We start from the raw sequence: 6,761 nt of genomic DNA, 5'->3' as shown, positions 1-6,761 counted from the left end.
GTCGTGGATTTTTCTTGAACATATTTTTTAGTAGAGAAAAACAAAATTTGCTAATTTTATATACCTTAATTATCTGAAAAACAAATGAAGTGACCTAAACTCTTTGACAGCAAGGCGTCCACATCCAAGTCCAAGCCCAAAAGAATGACCCCTTTAGCCATAGCAAGAGATTCCATTTCAGAGTATTTACAATCTCACTACAGCACCATTCAGATGTTCCCCTCTTGATTTTGGCATGATTTGCTTAACGTGGAGGAGTGTTTCTCAACCACGTTCCTGCAGGACCACCAACACTGCATTAAATTGTAATGTCTTATTTGCCTGTCGCATCCATTCAAGTCGTTTAGTCTCTTAGTTCATTAGTTCATTCTTATTCTAGAGAGCATCTGACTGAACAGAGTCTGTGTAGTTCATACATCATCAATAATTTGGTTTATTTTATAGATAAGGTTTTTTTTAAACATACTGTATCTGATTAAAGTGGATTTTGCCAGTGTTTACAAGAAAATTTCCATATAAATCATAGCTAACAGACATGGACTTAAAAACAAATTTTGATTTCACAGAGTGCTCAAGATACACTATTCTTTGTGGTGTTTATAGTGATAACCGAAGCTGTCAATCACGGCACACGGTAAGCTCATTTCCTGTTTTGCTGTATGTGTGTGTGTGTGTAAGAGAGAGAGAGAGAGAGAGAGAGAGAGAGAGAGAGAGAGAGAGAGAGAGAGAGAAAGAGTGAGTTAAGCTAACAGATAGTCATGCCTGCCAGGATAGTACAATCTTCAGCTCTCTATTTGTTTTCTTCAGCTTTTATCAGTCTGAGAATTTCATTATACTTCACTTTCACACATTTTTTCTTACAACGTGTCTGTGTGCTCATACACATTAATGTGTGGATATGTATGGATAAATATATGCATTCAAAAGTGCAGCATCAGTGTCTGAGCAGCTGGATGAATCTGGCAGCCGAATATGCATTCAGAACAATAAGACATTCAGATCAGAGCTGTGAGCCTTGCTGAAGATTATGGCTGCATTAGACTGAGACAGATAGAACAGAATCATTGGCTGTGTTTACACCTGGAATTAAGATGTGTTCTGGATGATCGGATCACAAGCAGACAAAAGAAAAAAACAGCCCTATTTACACCTGGCATTTAAATCCCTCCTTTCTATCCACTTTCAACCATATTTTCTGATGACATTAGGTATATAAATGTATAAACTAAGATTCTTCAATCTAATTTAGGAATAACAGCACATATTTTGCATATTTTGTGTACACACAAACAAACACAACATAATACTGTGTTGTACTATTTTTTTTTATTGACATTTTATTAGTTTAGTCCCCAATTGATTTTGTTTTTCTTTTTAATATATTTCCTAAATTATGTTTAACAGAGCAAGGACATTTCCACAGTATTTATTACGATTTTCTACCGAACAAATCATTGTTATATAATAACTTGCCGAATTACCTTAACCTGCCTAGTTGACCTTATTTACCCTAGTTAAGCCTTTAAATATCACTTTATGCGGTGGCACTTTATAATAACTACACACTATAAATCATTTATTAAGCATTAGCAAATAGTGAACTAATTATTTGTTAAGCATTAACTCTACATTGATAAACGTTAGTAAGCAGTTTATAACTGCAGCTACAAATGCTGTATTCTTGACTTATAAGCACATGTAAAATGTGTTTAATGATTGTTTTTTCATACTTATTTAATGATTTATTTTTCATTACTAAATTAAGTATCGAATTATTTACAAACCGTTTGTATTTAAGAGTAGTTGAGGGTTTTTAGGATCATTCAGAATGAGTTAGTAAATGATTAATAAACTATTAAAATCAAAGTTTATGTCTTATTATTCAAGCATATATTAATAGTTAACTAATATGTTAATGAATGCTTTATTAACTCAACTTCATGCAGTTTTGTGACCTAATCTAAAGTGAGGACTATTCCTGCTTTATAAATCACTTATAAATGACAAATAAAGGCTCAGAATCAAATGAACGATAATCTGTGCAATCTTTCTAAAATTACTGTAAAGTTTAAACAAAAGTAAAAGTAAAATTACTGTAAAGTTTAAACATTGCCAAATAACAGGAGTATCAAAATACAACATCCAACTAGATAAAACAACAACAATATAATAATTTAACAATCTAATAAGATGCAATGTTTAAACTCTATAGTGATTTTATTTTAGATCAGCTTGCAAAGATTTATTTTTTATTTGAAGTACAGCTTCTTTTGTGTATCTTTAAATGAATAGGAATGAATAATGTCATTCTTCCTGTTTAGAATTTAACTGAGTCTTTATTTGTCATTTATAAGAGATTTATAAAGCATGAATAGTCCTCACTTTAGATTAGGTAAAAAAACTGCATAATGTTGAGTTAATAAAACATTAATTAACATATATAGTAACCATTACTATATGCCTGAATAATAAGACATATAAACTTCGATTTCAATAGTTTATTAATCATTCACTAACTCATTCTGAATGATCCTAAAAACCCTCAACTACTCTTAAATACAAATAGTTTGTAAATAATGTGATACTTAATTAAGTAATGAAAAATAAATCATTAACTAAGTATGAAAATACAATCATTAAACACATTATACAGGTGCTTATAAGTCAAGAATAGAGCATTTGTAGCTGCAGTTATAAACTGCTTACTAACGCTTATTAATGTAGAGTTAATGCTTGACAGATAATGAATTCACTATTTGCTAATGCTTAATAAATGATTTATAGTGTGTAGTTATTATAAAGTGTTACCATTTAAGCTATGTAGAAGTGTCTTAAAAGGAGGATAATAATCAAGGGGCTAATAATTCTTACTTAAATTGTGTGTGTGTGTGTGTGTGTGTGTGTGTGTGTGTGTGTGTGTGTGTGTGTGTGTGTGTGTGTGTGTGTATGTATGTATGTATGTATGTATGTATGTATGTATATATATATATATATATATATATATATATATATATATATATATATATATATATATATATATATATATATATATATATTGTACAACTGAGTTCAGATCCACATGCAGATTCATTTGACAGTCAAGCAAGCAATGGTCAACACGGGTGCAAACACGGGTGCATAAAGGCAGTCCAGAATCATAGTATAGACAGGACAGACAAGGACAAAAAGACAAACTAGGCGAGGGTCAAAAAAAACACTGGAAAACAAGACAAGGAAAACACGCTGTGATGTCACTACAGTAAACAAGACTCGGCAACTGGAATGAGGGTATGTGCTGCTTAAATGATGTGTGTAATCAGTCCTTGACAATCCTCCGGTGGTGTGTGTGTAATCAGTCAGAATGAGGAAACGTGTATGCGAGCGGAGTGCTTGCATGAAAATGTATGAAAACATAAATACATAAAATCTAAATCAAAATATTAATTAAAAAGTGTAGTTAAAAGGTCTTTCTTCATAAAAATAAATGTAATAGATTAACTTACATTTTTAAGTTCAGCTTGATTTTAAGCTTGAGCTTAATCTAGCAGATTTTCTCAATTAAAAACTGAACAGACATCGAAATGCATCACACATTTTATTAAAGGTCTTTACTCCCAAATTAGCAATTACCAAATGTACTTACAGTATAATTGTCTTTACAAAGTAATTTTTTTCTGATAAAGTATTTTTTACAAAATAATTGTAAAGTAAAAGTAACCTCAAGAGAAGACAAAAATAACTGTAAAATTCTAAAATACACAACTTTAACTCAAAAAAAATTGTTATATAATTCTAAAATTGAAACAAGTTTTAATATAAATTAAAGAGTTCACACTTAGCTGGCGATTGATTATAAAGCATGTTTGGCATGCTGTCCCAGAAGAAAGCCCTAATCTCAGAAGATCCTTGAGCCCGGGGCTCCCTCCCATTTCGTAAGGCGAGAGAGAAGTCAGAGCTCAGGTAGCTCTCCAGAGCTTGTTGTGAGGTGACAGTGCTAACCACTTAGCTGCTGTGCCGCCCTATCGGGTATTCATTTAGGAAAGAAGGGGAGGAGTAGGGGTGGATAGGGGGATTTTTCAAGACCAAGATAACTAAGATAAGAAAGTCTGTTTATTTATAGTGGGTTTGGATTTATCTGATTAGTAAATAATGTTATAGCTAGTACAGGACCAGCCATGGGCAAACATAAGCTTGATCCTCTCGAAATTAGTTTATAATAAACTTCACTTGCAGAACACTTGGATAAAAAATGTGTACACTCTAAAAAATGCTGGGTTGACATTGTACCCCAGTGTTGGGTCAAGTAAGGACAAACTCAACATTGTGTTAATTGATTCAATTACATATTAATTAAACTTACATTAACCCAATTGTTTGGTTTGTACACATTTTACAAAATGTCAGAAAACAACAACCCAGCAATTTTGTTTTAGAGTGTATGAGTAAGAGAACATTTAGTTTTTACTTTTTTTTCACCTTAAAACCAGACTTATGTCAGCAATGTTCAAATCCCATCTGGTCAGTGCACTTTAAAGTCCTGTAATGTTTGAGAATCAGGTCAGTAGGCAAAGAGTAGCTGGTATTCAACCACATGTGTGTCTACTGAAAAGCAATTTGATGGATGACTGCTGGACCTCTGTACGTGAAAAAGTGGACAAGCTCTAAATGTTTTAGGCACCTGTATTTTGCAACTTTCACTTGTGTTTGGGTTTGAAATATGGACAATTTTATCAGCAGGAATACAGAACAAACTTGAATTACGTCAACAGTGCTCAACCAGGAGAAATTGTCACTGCAAACACTCCTTATCTTGTCAAGAGTTACAATAAATTAATCTGTTTTTTATTAAATATATCATAGAACATATAAAATCAGATTGTGTATGATTATGCTGATTATTTTAAGACAATTTTTTTTTTTCTTACTTAGTAAAGCTTAAAGTTAGGTATTTTATCAGCAGATTTACCTATCTTTCAATCAGATCTGTAGTAGCTCGTGTTAAGGGTAACATTTTAGAATAATAGTCCATAATGTTCCTTAATGTATTTACTAACATTAAGTATTTGTATTGTAATGCTGACAACAGATTTGAGGATCCAAACCTACTATTATTAAATATATCATATGTCATAGTCTATGATCAACTAAGACTTACAACTAAGTTATTATTTGTTGCTCTTACAACTGGGATCAATGACAAGACTGTGTGATCCTGATTTAATTCATGAAATAACTTAGTTTAAGGTGTAAATGCTTATTTTATGACGGAATCATTTTTTTAAATAAAGAGGAAATATTGTGTTTAGTAACTCTAGTTTTAAAATATGCACGCAGAGAAGACAGCAATTAATAAAGTTGTTTAATGATTATTTGACTAAATACACTACTTGGGATAAAGGCTAATACTGTACTTATTTTAATACATGCTTTTCTTTGCTAAAGCATATATAAGCTTTTCTATTTCAAGGATAATCATCTTACTGCACTAGCAGATGATTTTCTTAAATGAATTATTTATTTCTCAAATTTAGATGGTTGTTGTTTGCAGTGGCAGTCTTATTATTAAGACACTGGCTGCAATCAAACAAATGGTTCAAGGACCTTCAAAACACACAGGATGAAGATGGGCCTTTAAAATAGGCTTTCAAACAAACCAATCCTACCCCATAAGGAAAAAAAAAACATAGGATTTGAACACAACTGGACAAGAGCGGACAGGAGCAAGTAACAAGACAATGTGCTGGCACAGCAGAGAGAATGCACAGAGAATAAATAAGGTGGAAAAAAGGAAGGGAGGACAGGTGGAGAAGATGTAAGAGTGTACAACTCAAGCACACTCAAAACAGCATGCTTACACAAAGACAAAACTGAACAAGAGACAATACTATACAATATATACAGTAATATACAATATTATACAACAGATGAAGGTTTCATTATTATATATTAGGGCCTTTAGTCACCATAACTATGTTTGAGTGGTTATTTGTGAACCTCTAAATGTTTTCTGAAAGTTTATTCTATTTTTTTTTTCCTCAAGTTCCTGCAGTGAGGTGAGGATAGGCAGGAAGTGGAATGCTGGAAAAGCAGTGGAGTTGGCAGAGTCACGCCTGAGACAAAAGGCTCTGGTGGGTATTGTGGCGACAGGTAGAGTGGGCTTGAGCTATTTTCCAAAGACCTTAATTAGCCAGGTCCATGGCAAGGAAAGACACCACCTACTCTGGGAAAAGGTTCGAGCAGGTCTGGAGGAAGAGCGAGTGAGCAGGGCACTGGGACTCCTACAGCAGGGAGCATGGACAAGGTAAGAGAGTACACTGCAGCGCAGGATCACCTGGGCAAACATCTTGCAGGAAGATTTCCAGCGGGTCTGTTTCCTGGTACAAGCTGTCTACGATGTCCTGCCAAGCCCATCGTACCTACATGTGTGGGGAAGAGTGAGCCAGCTTTTTCACTCTGGAAGATTCTCTTTAGAACACCTCCTCAGCAGCTGCCCCAGAGCTCTGGTTGATGGTCACTATTGTTGGCGCCATAACCAGGTGCTTAAGGCAAGTGCTGAGAGCTTAGTCTCAGCCATCAGCACCAGCAAGTATCATCATGCTCCAAAGAATGCAGTCTTCTTCGTTAAAGCATTAGAGAAACCCCGGGCCCACCCACAATTATTAATTATCATCAGGCCTTCTTCACAAAGCCTTAGCTGGAGGTCGACCTGGGAAAGCAGCTGAGGTTCCATCATCACTTTGCATCAACAAGTCTCCGCCCAG

At 34.0% G+C, this 6,761-nt stretch overlaps 1 long non-coding RNA gene across 1 annotated transcript; it reads left to right on the top strand.

Annotated features, from left to right (window-relative positions):
* Nucleotides 1-711: 711 nt before the first annotated feature.
* LOC147832911 (uncharacterized) lies at nt 712-5,666 on the top strand. The gene is made up of 3 exons (XR_015515220.1): nt 712-1,541; nt 2,817-2,880; nt 3,154-5,666. It is a non-coding gene; the product is annotated as an uncharacterized LOC147832911 (long non-coding RNA).
* Nucleotides 5,667-6,761: the final 1,095 nt, after the last annotated feature.

The sequence above is a fragment of the Danio rerio genome, chromosome 18 (assembly GCF_052040795.2).
Source record: "Danio rerio strain M-AB ecotype USA chromosome 18, GRCz13ab, whole genome shotgun sequence".
NCBI classification, from domain to species: domain Eukaryota; kingdom Metazoa; phylum Chordata; class Actinopteri; order Cypriniformes; family Danionidae; genus Danio; species Danio rerio.
The sequence above is the reverse complement of the archived record's forward strand: the minus strand, read 5'-3'. Positions and strand labels throughout refer to the sequence as shown.